Source organism: Notolepis coatsorum (genome assembly GCF_963971535.1).
Source record: "Notolepis coatsorum genome assembly, chromosome: 16".
Lineage (NCBI taxonomy): Eukaryota > Metazoa > Chordata > Actinopteri > Aulopiformes > Paralepididae > Notolepis > Notolepis coatsorum.
In genome coordinates, this window is record NC_140180.1 from 112347450 (window position 1) to 112364483 (window position 17034).

The following is a 17034-nucleotide window of genomic DNA, read 5'->3' on the forward strand; positions in this document are numbered from 1 at the left end:
CACGGTAACTCCCCTACATGTATCTGACCATTCCTTCATATCCTTCTCACTAACTCTCATGCTTAACCGAAAGGTCTTCACCCCAACTCAAACAGTCTCACTCAGACGCAACCTGCCCTCCCTATCCCCCTCCACCCTCTCCTCTGACATACTATCCGCTCTACCTTTGAGTGACACCTTCTCTGCTCTCTCCACAGAGATGGCAACCTCCACCCTCCTTTCAGCCCTGGCAACCTCCTTCGACAAGCTCTGTCCCCTCGTTGAGAAACCTGCCCGCCGTTCCCCACCCAGTCCATGGCTGACAGATCCAGTGAGAGAACAAAGACAGGTCCTGAGAGCAGCTGAAAGGAAGTATAGAAAGTCACGCCTCACTGCTGACATCGACACATATCACAACCTCTTGTTAACATTCTCCAAAACCATCACTAATGCCAAAGCTTCTTTCTTCCACCATAGGATCGAGGCCTCTGCCAAGAATCTTCGCAAACTGCATGCTACCATGTCCTCCCTCCTCACTCCCCCCCCACCCCCCCCTCCCTCATCTTTCTCTGCCGAAGACTTTGCGATCTTCTTTGAGGAAAAAGTGGAGAACATCCGCAGCTCCTTCTCCCAACCCCCACCCATTCCAAATGCTGAATCGAGAACCTCATCCTTCACTCTGTCATCTTTCTCTCCCATTACAGAAGCAGAGACCCTGACACTGGTAACGTCAAACCGTCCGACTACTTGCCAGCTGGACCAGCTACCCTCCCCACTCCTCCAGACCATAGCACCAGACATCCTCCCATTCCTAACTGCAACCATCAACTCCTCACTCAACTCGGGGGTGGTCCCCACCTCCCTAAAACAAGCCAGAGTCACGCCGCTCATAAAAAAACCAACCCTGAACCCTACTGTCATAGGCAACTACCGTCCTGTCTCTCTTCTCTCCTTCCTTTCTAAAACACTTGAACGTGCTGTATCCAACCAACTTACTGCTTATCTCTTACAGAATGACCTCCTAGACCCTAATCAGTCAGGCTTCAGGACTGGTCACTCCACAGAGACAGCCCTCATTGCGGTCACAGAGGCACTTCACTTAGCAAAAGCGAAAGGCCTCTCCTCTGTCCTGATTCTCCTAGATCTATCTGCAGCCTTCGACACAGTCAACCACCAGATCCTCCTTGCGGCCCTCGCAGGAATGGGAGTGGCTGGCTCTGCGCTGACATGGCTGTCATCATACCTCAATGACCGCTCCTACCAAGTGTCATGGAGAGGGACCCTGTCGGCCACCCGCCCCCTGCGGACGGGTGTCCCCCAGGGCTCGGTTTTAGGACCCCTTCTCTTCTCCCTCTACACTAAATCACTGGGTAACATTATCACGTCTCATGGCTTCTCCTACCATTGTTATGCCGACGATACTCAACTCTTCCTCTCCTTCCCTCCCTCAGATATCCACGTCTCTGTGCGGATCTCGGCCTGTCTGTCCGACATCTCAGCCTGGATGACGTCCAACCACCTCAAACTGAACCTAAGCAAAACAGAATTGCTCCACCTGCCGGCCAAATCCTCCCCCCTAACCGACCTTTCAATCACAGTCGAGAATGCAGCTGTGACTGCGTCCCCGACCGCCAAGAACCTTGGTGTTGTCCTCGACGACCAGCTGAACTTCTCTGCTCACATCGCAGCGACGACCAGAACCTGCCGATTCCTCCTGAGCAACGTCAGAAGGATACGCCCCTTCCTGACAAAAGAAGCCACCCAACTCCTCGTCCAATCAACAGTCATCTCCCGCCTCGACTACTGCAATGCACTGCTCGCTGGCCTCCCGGCCACTGCCACTAAGCCTCTTCAACTCATTCAGAACGCAGCGGCCCGCCTGATCTCAAACCTACCGAAGTCGGCCCATGTCACCCCACTTCTTAGGGACCTGCACTGGCTCCCCATTGCTGCACGAATCCGCTTCAAGGCCCTCGACCTAGCATACCGTGCGGCAAAGGGAACCGCTCCCGCCTACCTCCGGTCAATGGTCTCTAACTACACACCCTCAAGACCCCTACGCTCTGCATCTTCTGGCCGCCTCAGACCTACTCCTATCCAAGCTCCGGGAGGGTCATCAAAGAGAAGTCGCCTATTCTCAGTCCTTGCCCCACAATGGTGGAATGAACTACCCACCCCAGTTAGGACAGCCGAATCACGTCCAATCTTTCGCCGTCGACTAAAGACGCACTTCTTCAACCATTATCTGAATTTAAAAAAAAAAAAAAAAAAAAAAAAAAAAAAAATCTAACCCTAACTAACCGTACTGTCATGCACTTGTCCTAATAAACTAACCTACACTGTAGCACTCAACACTTTGATGAACATTGTTGCTCAGCTGATAGAGTTGTGCCCTTCCTGATGGCTTGTCGTACAGAACTTGTAAGTCGCTTTGGATAAAAGCGTCAGCTAAATGACTAAATGTAAAATGTAAAATGAATGAAAACTTTATTTAACAGATTGCAGAATGGGTACAATACAGTACGGCTCAATACACACAATTGTTAAGGTGATGCAGACCAGAGAAAGACGTTTGTCTTGTTTACATCAGGGTCCATACTAGCCCCTTTCGTGACTGTGCTGCACCGAGTGAATCCACAGTCACTTGCTCCTCAATGGGAAACCAACCTAGATTTACCCTGAAGGACTGGTTCTGGCCGAACCGTTCGTTATACAAGTATCACAGAGACATTACAAATGTGCTCACAGTTGCACGAGGGTTTCGGACAGAGATACGGGATGGTGCGCAGGCGCTGTGATCACCCAACGGCGGAAATAATGCCGCTTTGAGCAGTTTATAAAAAAATATTAAAAATATTTATTAGCAACGCCGAGCTTTCAAACCATCCCGTATCTCTGTCCGAACATATACAGAAATAAATACAGTAAAAACATACATGACATCATGACATTTATGGCATAGGGACATACATGACATACAGGTATATACTGTAGTACTGTTACATTTGTGACATATACGATATGCAAATAATATACAGTACTGTTACCCAGAGATCCTAACAGAAAATATTATATATATATGATGGGGATGAGACTGTACATTAGGAGGAGGGGGGGGGGGGTGGACATTTACGGTGGCCAGTTTCGAATTGCAGTCTCCCGTAGGTGCTCTTTAAGAGCGGTTTTGAATGTGGGCAGGGGTAAAGTGGGTTTTAGGAGTGAGGTTAAGCAGTAGTCTGACCAGTTTGTTTTGTGATGTTTGTAATCTTGTTTTTAGTGCCTTTGAGGTGCTTTGGTACCATGAGGTGCAGGCATAGTCGTAGTACCCTTGAATGAGTACTGAGAGTACCCATGATTTTTGCCATTTTGTTATCGTGAAATTGGTATTAAATTTAATTCTGATTGGCATTAAAAAGTCTTAAAGCCTTAAATCTGACTGGGCTAAACCCTGGTTATTTTCAGCCCAATTTATTCATTTCACTGCAAACCATCTGATCAATATATCACCCATACTACATAAAGCATTTACTGACGATCACGTAATTATAAACGCCGCCCCCCCCCCCTTTCCTCCGTGCATGATGACGCATAACGTATACGATCATATACAGTTGAATTTTTTAATATAGCGTGTCTAGGGAATAAACGGCAATCGATGCATTTAGGTCTATAACTCACATTCTAGGAATTACTACAGAAAATGATAAAACATACTTATATTCTAGAAGGTATTTTTGTATGAATGAAAAAGTATAACGTTCCTACATCCTGAACAATAGATAATCGATGTTGAATGCAGGCATTAAAGTGTTCCGTCTCAAGACGGATTTCCGTCAATTTGATTGGGGAGATCCGTCAATTTGATTCGCAGTCTAACGGAATTGACTACCTGGTATAATATGATTTGTAGATGCATACAGATTGAAACAAAATTGAGCCAATCAGAGGCGCCAAATATCATGAAAAGGGAATTTTTTCTACCGAGGCGGCGCCAAGCAGTCATCACTCAGGGACTCGAGTGGTTGCAGCTGGAGGCTATTGGGCGAGTGACATTTGCGAGGTCTGTCCGCCACATGGCAGGGTAACAAAATAGTTGTGTCCCCTGCTGTGGTTGTGAGTATAGTATACGTTTATTAGCTTAACTCCGTAGCAACATCACACAGGTGTATCTGTAGACAGTCTCCTCCCCACCGTATATATCTTTTTTCCTACCACCCATCCCCTCCTAATGTACAGTCCCGGACTTTCCAGTGAATCATAGTGTCCTTTTTTTTCATTTTCCCAGATGCACCATGCACCAAGGATCCAGCTGATTACTGCCAATCTGGAGGATTGTTCCTTATCTGCTCTTCACTTGTGCCACTGATTCATTGACCTTTTGTGGTGTGGTATGTTTTGATTTTTACTTAGTAATACACTGTATAGTTGGGATTCTGAATTAAACAGTATAATGTTCACATATATTATGGAGCCCCCAGTGGTCGGGAGAATATTGTGGAAAACAATATAAAACTGAAATGGTAAAGCTAAAAAACTGTAGACCTGACCACAACCCCCTCGGTTCAACAGCACAATATGTTGCTTTCTCCGCTTTTAAAAGTTGAAATCATCTGATGACATTGAAGGGATAGTTCAGAATTGTGGACATAAAGTTTAATTTACTACTTGGCCATTATGTTATGTTCAATGGACTGCACTTATATAGCAATAGCGCTTTTATCCAAAGCGCGTATGGCCTCTCATTCACCTATTCACACACATTCACACACCAATGGTGGCAGCTGCCATGCATATTGATCCATAAATAGTGTTTAGATTGTACTTCTATAGGTTTTTAACTTTACATACTGTATTTAAACATTATATTTGAACAAACACTGCAAGCTAAAGTTTTAAATCATTTGAATCTGTTTTATACAGCACACTTGCTTCCAAAATAAAGCAGTTTTACAATCCTGATCGTTTGTTAACACTTGAAGCTTTTTGTTTCTAACAATCTGTACAATAAAAGTGTTTCTCTGCTGAACTTTGAGTTCTGTCACTTAATTGAAGGAGTTTGATTGTAATAATTATGGGAAAACCTGTAAAATAACAGTGTTTCACTGCTGAACTTTAAGTTCTGTCACTTTATTGAAGGAGTTTGATTGTAATAATTGAGGAAAAACCTGTGAAATAACAGTGTTTCACTGCTGAACTTTAAGTTCTGTCACTTTATTGAAGGAGTTTGATCGTAATAATTTAGGAAAAATCTGTGAAATAACAGTCTTTCACTGCTGAACTTTGAGTTCTGTCACTTTATTGAAGGAGTTTGATTGTAATAATTATGGGAAAACCTGTAAAATAACAGTGTTTCACTGCTGAACTTTAAGTTCTGTCACTTAATTGAAGGAGTTTGATTGTAATAATTGAGGAAAAACCTGTGAAATAACAGTGTTTCACTGCTGAACTTTAAGTTCTGTCACTTTATTGAAGGAGTTTGATCGTAATAATTTAGGAAAAACCTGTGAAATAACAGTCTTTCACTGCTGAACTTTGAGTTCTGTCACTTTATTGAAGGAGTTTGATTGTAATAATTATGGGAAAACCTGTAAAATAACAGTGTTTCACTGCTGAACTTTAAGTTCTGTCACTTAATTGAAGGAGTTTGATTGTAATAATTGAGGAAAAACCTGTGAAATAACAGTGTTTCACTGCTGAACTTTAAGTTCTGTCACTTTATTGAAGGAGTTTGATCATAATAATTTAGGAAAAACCTGTGAAATAACAGTCTTTCACTGCTGAACTTTGAGTTCTGTCACTTAATTGAAGGAGTTTGATTGTAATAATTATGGGAAAACCTGTAAAATAACAGTGTTTCACTGCTGAACTTTAAGTTCTGTCACTTAATTGAAGGAGTTTGATTGTAATAATTGAGGAAAAACCTGTGAAATAACAGTGTTTCACTGCTGAACTTTAAGTTCTGTCACTTTATTGAAGGAGTTTGATCATAATAATGTAGGAAAAAACCTGTAAAATAACAGTGTTTCACTGCTGAACCTAACCTGTCAATTAACAGTGATTCTCTGTTCTCGGGTTCTCAAATAATAAACAGAATTATCTGTAAATTTATTGCTTTTCCACGTTATTTTAATTAGGGTATTTCAATGTAAATTCTACAGAATATCTCTGGCACCAAGCTGCCGGACTTCTACCGTTTTTTTACCGATTTTTTTCTTACAGTGTAGCTTGTGTTAAACTGTTAGCTCTAGTCGGGAGCATGTCTATGTTCCCCGGGTCCTATGTTCCCCGCTTTGATTGATTGATTGATTGAACATTTTAGACCACCAGCCCTGATTCCAAACTCTAACCTTAACCAGTTCGAAAGAGGGCCTAAGCTTAACCGTTCAAAACAAGGCGGACATTAATAATTAATAAAATAATAAAAATTAATAAAATGTTCAATCTATTAATCAATCAAAGCGGGGAACATAGAACCCGGGGAACATAGGGATGATCCCCTCTAGTCACAGTCTCTAGCTTGTGTTAAACTGTTAGCTCTAGTCACAGTCTCTAGCTTGTGTTAAACTGTTAGCTCTAGTCACAGTCTCTAGCTTGTGTTAAACTGTTAGCTCTAGTCACAGTCTCTAGCTTGTGTTAAACTGTTAGCTCTAGTCACAGTATCTAGCTTGTGTTAAACTGTTAGCTCTAGTCACAGTCTCTAGCTTGTGTTAAACTGTTAGCTCTAGTCACAGTATCTAGCTTGTGTTAAACTGTTAGTGTCGCGGGTGGGGGTATAGGGGTAGCTGTATGGGGGGTGTATGTACCTGCGGGAGCCAAAGAGGAGGATGTGTCCCGGGATGGTCTGGAAGAGGACCTAAAAGCATACCTGGCTGATGGAAAAGGCAAGTGAATATCAGCTGATGATGATATGTGAAGTACCGTCACTGTACTGCACCATGCTGTCCCTGTTGTTCTGTGTAGACGGAGTGGAGTCCAGGAGGTCCTGATGGGAGCGGAGAGAGCCATCTTGGGAGGATGGTGATTTTGTGCAGACGACAGCTACAGCAGGCGAGTGCAGGACCACCAGGGGGGGGTAGCGTATGTAAACGTTATACAGGCTACACATGTGTGCCCTCTTCTTCTTACGCAGCTGGGGAGCGTCGTTGGAGGGAGTGCGAGGTGATTGGCTGGCTGGCGTGACGGGGGCGGTGCCCGGAAGTGCTGGCGCTGCTGAAAGGAGAATCAATGACGGACAGTGGCAGAACGAAAACGGGAGTCGAGAGGACGGTAGCAGAGGACGCAGAGCTAAGGAGTACGAGGACACGCGACTCTTTTGTGTTTGTACTTTTCCTCCAGTGGAACCAGTTCATATCGGCGACTGCGGTGTTTCCCCCACAGTGGAAACGGGTGGAGCTTCAGACCGGAGAGACATTATCGCCACACCGGGCGCCGTGAGTAAAGAACGCAAGACAGTAGAATACGTGCCTAACAAACGAACTGTTTCCCGAGTGGTAAATGAAGACATAGACGAACAGTGACTGCATTTTAATTAGGAATATTATTAGTGGCGTGAAGCTGAAGATTATCGGAACGGCATGCAGTAAAGCCAGTAATACTGTCGAAGACTTGAACCTAGTATTGTGGATTCTCCATCCTCTGTGAACTACCTTTCTCTCTTTTCTAAATCATATGGAGGATATCTAATCCATTGTGCATTGTGACGAACCCGTGAACGGGGGGACCTTGCTCTTACTGACTGTGCCTTTCATTGCAGGCGGAAGGACATTATTGCACGCATGGTGCTTGGAGTGCCTAAAACACCCCAGTACAGACAGAACAGTTTTTAGCCCGAAGCCGAGAGGGGCTACGGGAGCGGAAGGAGGGGGCGTCCTTCCGGCCCTCAGCTTCGGGCCCCGGTTATCATTAACCTTTTTTGTATTGTTTGTAACTCAGCGCTTCCACTGCCCCAGACCTAGGTTAGGATATGGGAGGAGTATTCTAGGCCTGGTCACAACCCCTAGCGGTGAACAACACCCACTCTCCTATCCAAACCCCCTTAATTTACCGTGTGAACACTTAGTGTGTATTTATCTACCTATATTCTCCCTAATCATTTGCCGTGGCTCCCCGAGGGATAGTGTGATATCGATACTTATTTCAGGCTGTTTGCAGTGAACCGTGTGGTGTAGTGTGATTCTAAATTGACGTTTGATAGTCATAGACCCGTGTGCAGGGCAGACTCTTTTTCCTTCACGTGTGTAGTGTCTCAGGGGCGGGGATAGGTGGCGTGGGTGGGAGTAACAGTCTGGGGGTGGGTTTACGGGGCATGGAGCACTTCCTCCTTTTAAACTACCCTAGGCTTAAGAGGCGTGGGTCTTTTAAATAGGCTAACCAACCAATTATTTATAGCGAAATATAACCTTGTATTAAGTATCTATTTTTATGCAATAAAAGCTTTCTTACTGTTTCTCGGCGCATTCTCCCGTGTCTGTTTGTGGTCCTGGGGAAATTCATGGTGGTAGGTCGGCTGGCCCCTTTGGGAAGAGTATCCGTGCATGTGCACACCTTAGCCTTAGACCTGGATGCTTCCCGTGGGGGTCAGGTGACATTAGCTCTAGTCACAGTCTCTAGCTTGTTGTGTTAAACTGTTAGCTCTAGTCACAGTCTCTAGCTTGTGTTAAACTGTTAGCTCTAGTCACAGTATCTAGCTTGTGTTAAACTGTTAGCTCTAGTCACAGTATCTAGCTTGTGTTAAACTGTTAGCTCTAGTCACAGTATCTAGCTTGTGTTAAACTGTTAGCTCTAGTCACAGTCTCTAGCTTGTGTTAAACTGTTAGCACTAGTCACAGTATCTAGCTTGTGTTAAACTGTTAGCTCTAGTCACAGTCTCTAGCTTGTGTTAAACTGTTAGCTCTAGTCACAGTCTCTAGCTTGTGTTAAACTGTTAGCTCTAGTCACAGAGTCTCTAGCTTGTGTTAAACTGTTAGCTCTAGTCACAGTCTCTAGCTTGTGTTAAACTGTTAGCTCTAGTCACAGTCTCTAGCTTGTTGTGTTAAACTGTTAGCTCTAGTCACAGTCTCTAGCTTGTGTTAAACTGTTAGCTCTAATCACAGTCTCTAGCTTGTGTTAAACTGTTAGCTCTAGTCACAGTCTCTAGCTTGTGTTAAACTGTTAGCTCTAGTCACAGTCTCTAGCTTGTTGTGTTAAACTGTTAGCTCTAGTCACAGTCTCTAGCTTGTGTTAAACTGTAAGCTCTAGTCACAGTCTCTAGCTTGTGTTAAACTGTTAGCTCTAGTCACAGAGTCTCTAGCTTGTGTTAAACTGTTAGCTCTAGTCACAGTCTCTAGCTTGTGTTAAACTGTTAGCTCTAGTCACAGTCTCTAGCTTGTTGTGTTAAACTGTTAGCTCTAGTCACAGTCTCTACAGTCTCCATTTGGAGAGTCCCTGTTTGCTGCTTATGTAGCGAGGAGGGCGGAGCAAACCATTTAAAATTTATGTGGGCAGCAGCTGTAGTAAGTAACTACTGGCAATTACACTGTGAAAACAAACAATAAATGAGCCATTATTGGCTCTTCATCAAAGCCAAACTCGGGGAGATCACGTGTACAAAGATATCTAAGTAAATTAATAAAGGGAAGATGATTAAACAGAATGTTTTGTAGATACAGTACTGATTCTGCCATCCGGACATAATGCCATTTGAAATATGATTATAGAATATCAGAACATTTTCATCAATTGCAATGCCGTTTTTTAGAAGTTCACAGAAAGGTAGAGAAACTAACTGCATTCTGTTCAATCTCTCTCTCTCTCTCTCTCTCTCTCTCTCTCTCTCTCTCTCTCTCTCTCTCTCTCTCTCTCTCTCTCTCTCTCTCTCTCTCTCTCTCTCTCTCTCTCTCTCTCTCTCTCTCTCTCTCTCTCTCTCTCTCTCTCTCTGAGTAGCCTCCAGCTGCAGCCCCGGAGATTGTTCTCTCACGGCAACTTCCGCCCAGCCACACGACATTTCTCCCGCTGACAGGACAATGCGCTGATTGGCGGAAAGTACGGAAGTATCTCGAAGTACGTCTGACGTTTCTCTACGTCAGTTAACGAACGTTAATTGAACGTCAAAAGCAAGTACGTCTGCGCTCACGTGCGGTTGTTGAGTGATTGATTGAAGAGTTCCTTGTTCCATGAGAGGGGGGGGGGGGGGGGCTTGTATTGATCAGGTTAGTAGATATTGTACCGATCAGGTATTACAGATCATATCCGCATGAAATAAACTAAAATGTTAAAACCCATTTAGACTGTTTCTCATTCCTGTACTGTTGTTTATACTCTGCTCCTGTGTTGTAACCCAACCCCCTCCAATGTACAGTAAATTACCAAGTATGGTTTTGTCAATATGCCAATGTACAGTTTTGCTTGTACAGTTGTACAGTGTCCCCCCACCCACCCACCCCTCCTACCCGACCCCCCCCCCCCCCCCCCTCCCCCCCAACCACCGCCAATGTACAGTCCCCCCCCCCCCCCCCCCACCTACCCAACCTCCTCCAATGTACAGTTTCTACGTCAAATGTATATACTCTCTTTTCTGGACTCTTTTTGTATCACAAACAATACTGTATTTGCAAATCTGGTATGTCATAAATGTATAGATGTAGCAGTACTGTCTATCTGTATGTCGTGTATGTCATATGTTATGATGAATTGAAAATGGGGGACCCTGATGTAAACAAGACGAAAGTCTTTCTCTGGTCTGCATACCCTTAACAATTGTGTGTATTGAGCCGTACTGTATTGTACCCATTCTGCAATCTGTTAATACAATTTTCATCCAATCAATCACTTGTGCGGATCCTACATTGTATAGGAAATTCAATTAAGAAAATAAACATTTAAACAACTGTGTCTTTATTGTATTATTACTGTATTGTATTGTATGGGCGGGAAAGGAGGAAATAAATCATCATCAACTGAAAATAAACAAACATGTCAAACAAAAAAAGGTTACAACTGACACTTATTATTAATATACAAATATTTAAAAAGAACCATTTCAACCCCCATTTACTTTACCAAACCAATCAATAATATGTAGAAATTATAAAGAAAGAATAATGATTAGAAATAATTCTACAGAATACAAATGTTAATATGAACATGATGTGGTGTAGGAGCAACATAATGCTATTCCTTCAACACATTTGTTCACTACTGAACAAACAGGTTACTGGTGCATATCAGACACATAATGCTACCCAGGTGGCCAGCATACTCGGCCCAATTCCGGCTACCGGTCGGCACACTCGGCATATGTCCGGCACGGCACGCCAACGATGAGCCGGATCTGGCTCGGTAATGCATGGCCGCCTAGTTATAGTTGAAAGTGGGGGTGCACTTTTTTTTTAATAATTTCTTCTTATTATTTTTTTTTTTTTTTTTTTTTGTGACAGGCAAGGGGTGGTTTGGAGGGGGTCCGGCACGACCCTTCCACAGCAGATTTTTTTTTCATTTAATGAACCTGTACGTGCAATTTCCTGCAATATAGAGCCTTAAATCTTGACCAATAAAGGTGCTCTTTTCACTATAAAACTCAGTTTATATTGCAGTATGATAGCCAATTACTATAATAATAATAATATATTAATATATATATATATATATATATATATATATATATACTGTATATATACTGTATATTGATTTTTCGCTCTTTTATTTTTATTAAATCAATCTCCTTTCAAATAGGCCAAGTTTTTAATAAGAGAGAGAAAAAATACCAACAAGGAACAATAACAGGGTCTGCTGTAAATATAGCCTATTTTCAGAGAATGACAAGAATATAAACAGAACATGGGAAACACATGCGCATAAATCAATTGGAAAAAATCTATAGAAATGAACGTTCTTACAAACAGAATTGAAATTCTCCCAGTATTCATTTTCCCCCCTCCCAGCACTCCCTCCCCCTTTTATGATGGTAAAAAGACTAAATGAAAGGAAGTTATTTATAAATAAAAGTTATTTTACTGAACAAGTATTTTTCTTTACAAAAGAAGACCATCAGTGGTATTTAAAAATCTAATCAAATTGGGATTTGAAGAATCGTTACACCCCTAATCCTTAGCAATGTTAGAATGGGTACATTTAGACAGAATGGTGGTGTTATAGGATAGGACCCAAACGCAGACAGGCAGAGGATAAGCAGGAGGCAGCTTCTTAAACAAAATAAGGTTTATTGGTCAGGAGCAATAGGGCGTTAACACCAACAAGGATGACTAACAAAAAAAGGATGAGACACGGTCTCCAAAACCCTATAACGAATACAAATAAAAGGCGAGACAACTCAGTCTCTGCAAAACATTACACGCGAACAAAACACTTAAACAGGGAAAAACAAATGAGAAGCCAGTCTCCAAAATGGGATAAGCTACAATAATACGGAACTTGGATGTTGCAAACACACACACCAAGGTACAAACACTCAAATATTACCTATACAATAACGAAACCTATCCTCCAAAGCGGGAGAGATAAGAGTTGCTTCCGGCAAGAGTACTAACGTAACGGTCAGTGAACGGCTGACAATGTAAACAGCATAAACAGTGACAAGGGTAACAGGAGTAACAAGAGCAATGACCCGACAAGGAAGGCAGGGCAGACAACACTTAAATACACAGACTAATTGACACATGCGGGTGATTGGGAACGAGACACACCTGTGATGGAACAGACTGAACAGCTCGGGTAAAAGTCTAAATAACACAAAAGACAAGACTAAACACGCTGGGGAAATAACACAAAAGACAATAATCACAAGTTAAACCAGCTCAGCGTCAGCTTCAGAAGCTCAGCTTCTTCCCCCAGGCCATCAGAGCCTTGAACAATGAACACTGAGTGCCACAGAGCACTGAACTTTCAGCACACAAGCACACATGAGCACACACAGGACACGCACGCTGTGCACGCTCGGACACTAGCAGCCACCTTAACATGAGCAGGCACACACTCATGCCGCACACGCCCACACTTATGGCCAAAAAGGAAAGGTCACTTTAAAAATAGCACAGCAACAGTAACAGTGTATTGCACTACCAAAGGATCTAGCATGTCCTACATGCTATGTAAATAACTATGTACAGATACCGAGATGTCCCACCATGTTACCTACTTGTTACCTGTTTATTGCACAATGTTGTTTTTTATTGGATTCTATTATATGTTGTACCACTGTATTGCACATCGTTGCGGGCAAGAACACCCGCATTTCATTGTATACTTGTATGCTGTGACAAATAAAACTCTTGACTTGACTTTACTTGACTTGACAAGAGAGAACAAGGGGCAACAGGTACACTGGAATAGACAGCAATATGGTGAGAGCACTCACAAAGACAGACAGTTTGAGCAGACATAATACAAGGGGCAATGACGAGAGGAAGTCCATGGAAAGGTGGGGGCTGTGAGGCAGGACCTGGTGGAACGTAACAAGCAGTTGTCTTGTTTTTTTGGGAACTCTCCAAATGTGTTCTGCCGCTTGGCGGAGCGGGCTGCAAATTGTTTAGCTATGGCATACAGGTCAAGGTTATCGGCCTGTTGCTGTTGGACATGGAGGACAAGAAGGTGGTTGAGTCTTGCCTGGGTCATTGTGTTTCTCAGATACGTTTTCAGTCGCCGTAACCCTGAAAATGACCTTTCTGCTGAGGCAGAGGAGCTTGGCAGGACCAGAATGATCTTCAGGAGGGTCCGAACCTCGCTGAAGAGGCGGGCAGCCTCACCTAACTTTTTGATTGCAGTGATTGCCAATTTCAACACCAGGTCATTGGATGATGTCGGCTCCACTGACACTAGGTCAGGGAGCATGCTCAGCTGCACTTTTAGCTTGTTGACATCAATGTCAGAGGAGTAGTGCTCCACCACAGTATCGAGGTCTTTGGAAGAGCCCTTTTCCGCCCTGATACTGTCAACAAGTAGCCTCTCCACACAGGAAACCACAGAGGTGTCCAGCGTGTGGAACCGCTCCTCCAGGGTTTTTGTCATTTTGGAAAGCAGAGGTTCCCAGTGCTTTTCTCTGTACATTTGTTTTACTGTGAGGACGGTTGGATCCTCTGCTTCCTCATCATCCTCCCTGATTAGCCTTCTTGGTGGCCTTTTGGTTCTTGGTAGGCTAGGGATATCGACATCTAGACCTCCTGCCTGTTCTACACACTCCTGCCACAGATCTGCAAAGCATGAATCTGACTGCATGCGCAGCATGTTTTCTTTGAGGCAGTCTGTGGCTTCCTTGGCTTTGGATATTGTGATAGTTTTGCCCTGCAAAACCTTGCTGACCATCTCGGCCTTTGAGAACACTCTCTCACAAATCAGCAAGCCAAATAAAAACTCAAATGATTTGAGTTGTTTTGCGAGACCGGATGCCTTGCTTCCAGCCTTCCCCCTATCAGTTTCGGAGATCTTAACCAATGCTTCATGCAGAGGTTCCAAATTTTCAAGGACACTTCTGATGGACGAAGTACGCATTGTCCATCTTGTCGGGCACAGTGGCCGCAGTGCAGCCTGATCTCTGTGTTGGAGCTTCTGGAAACCTGCCAACCGCTTTGGTGAGTCCCGGACAAAGTTGACCAAATCCTGGACCAAGTCGATAGTGTTCCGCACTAATTGGACATCTCGTGTTGCATCCTGCAGGACGAGATTAAGAACGTGAGATGAACAGTGCACAAAGAAGGCATTTGGCTGCTCCTCTTTTATCCTTGCCTGAACACCGGAGAACCGGCCTGACATAGCACTGGCTCCATCATAGCACTGGCCTCTGCAGTTCTCCAGGGGTATGTTGAGGCGAAGCAGGACGTCCTTGATGATTTTTGTCAACGTGGCAGCATCGGTCTGATCTGTGTTGTACAGACCAAGGAAATCTTCGTAGACTTCAAAATGCTCACTCACATGACGAAGAATGAGTGTGACTTGCTCCTTGTTACTAAGGTCAGAGGTTTCGTCAACAATCAAAGAGAAGAATTGGTTGGAATTCACTTCTTCTGCAATCGCACGCAGGCAGGGATGAGCTAACATTTCTAGCATTTCATTTTGGACCTCATGTCCAAGCCATTTTTCCTTGCGGATAAGCCACTCGGCAAGCTCTTCCGAGTCAGTCGCACGTACTTTCAGAAGCTGTACTAGATTGCTCTGATCATCGGTGCTACCCCTGATTGCAATGCCCTGTCTCGCAAGAAAACGGAACGACTCCAAGATCTTCAGCAGTGCAGTTCTGGCTTTTTCACATTCTTTGTTTGCTTTTGTTTGGATTTTGTGAAGCACAGATGAGGAGGACAAGTAACTGCTGAATTTCATCTCTGCCTCCCTATGAGCATATGATTTCTCATGGGTTTTGAATTTGATAGTGGCCTTACTCCAGTTACCAACACCTTGGGAAGTGAAGGCTTCTTCTCTGCATTTTGAGAATGAAAACAATTTCAGCTTTTCAGCCATTCTGCAGCTATGGCAAAAGGCTTTGTTCACTTCTGAGTCCCACTCAAGCCATGGATGGTCTTTGAACCAAGAGTATTTGAAGGACCTCTGAGTTGATCCAAAGGCTGACTTAGGGAACTGAATGTTGGGCTGATTCGGTTTCCTACGCAAATCGACATCTGACCTTTCCTAAAGGTGGAAACAAATTAAAAACAAAACTCACTTGAGGTGCCTCAATGGTAGATGTTTGGGTTGCAACGCAATACAAGAGACTACAGTTTGGTTCAAAGGTTCATGGTTCAATGACCATCCATGGCTTGAGTGGGACTCAGAAATGAACAAAGCCTTTTGCCAAGTTGTTTTAATTCTCAAAATGCAGAGAAGAAGCCTTGCTCTATTGTTATTTCTTTTACATCGTACTACAAGAAGCCTTACACAGGATTTTGGGTTAGAATCCAACCCTTTCCTATTTCTTTTAAACATCTCTGGTGATTAGAAAAGACATGACTTCTGATTTGTTTTAGTTTTTTACTATCCATTAAGATAGAATAATGGAATGTGTGATTCTCTTTTCAAGAATAACTAGAAAAAGAATATCATAAAAATGTTTTCTGCTTTTCTGACAGTGAGGTTCGAACTGGAAGCGCCTGCACACTAAAACACTTGTTAAAAGAACATATGATCCAAGTATTTGTTGCTTAATTTGTTATCCCTAGTCGGAAAATGCTATAGGAATCCTATAAGAATCTGTATACGTTTTAGGAACCAAACCCATAAGAATCCTATAGGATTCTTATAGAACTGTCTCAAAATCCTATGGGATCCTAAAGGATTCCTATAGGGTTCCAAAAACATATAGAGATTCCTATAGCATTTTTTTGACAAGGGATGTTATCCTACACTGCTGTCTGATATTTCCATTACCTGTGACTCTTGGGTCTCTTTCTCTCCTTCTCTGCCTCCATCCCGGGTCTGCACAGTCACCATATCATTCTACATTAAGGAGAGCAATACACTTATGAATACACTGAACCGGTTTGAATACACAATCTTTATGCTAATCTGTAAAGAAAGGGAGAGAGGGGGGGGATATATAATCCAAGTATTTGTGTCTTAATTTGTTATGTTATCCTACACTGCTGTCTGATATTTCCATTACCTGTGACTCTTGGGTCTCTTTCTCTCCTTCTCTGCCTCCATCCCGGGTCTGCACAGTCACCATATCATTCTACATTAAGGAGAGCAATACACTTATGAATACACTGAACCGGTTTGAATACACAATCTTTATGCTAATCTGTAAAGAAAGGGAGAGAGGGGGGGGATATATAATCCAAGTATTTGTGTCTTAATTTGTTATGTTATCCTACACTGCTGTCTGATATTTCCATTACCTGTGACTCTTGGGTCTCTTTCTCTCCTTCTCTGCCTCCATCCCGGGTCTGCACAGTCACCATATCATTCTACATTAAGGAGAGCAATACACTTATGAATACACTGAACCGGTTTGAATACACAATCTTTATGCTAATCTGTAAAGAAAGGGAGAGAGGGGGGGGATATATAATCCAAGTATTTGTGTCTTAATTTGTTATGTTATCCTACACTGCTGTCTGATATTTCCATTACCTG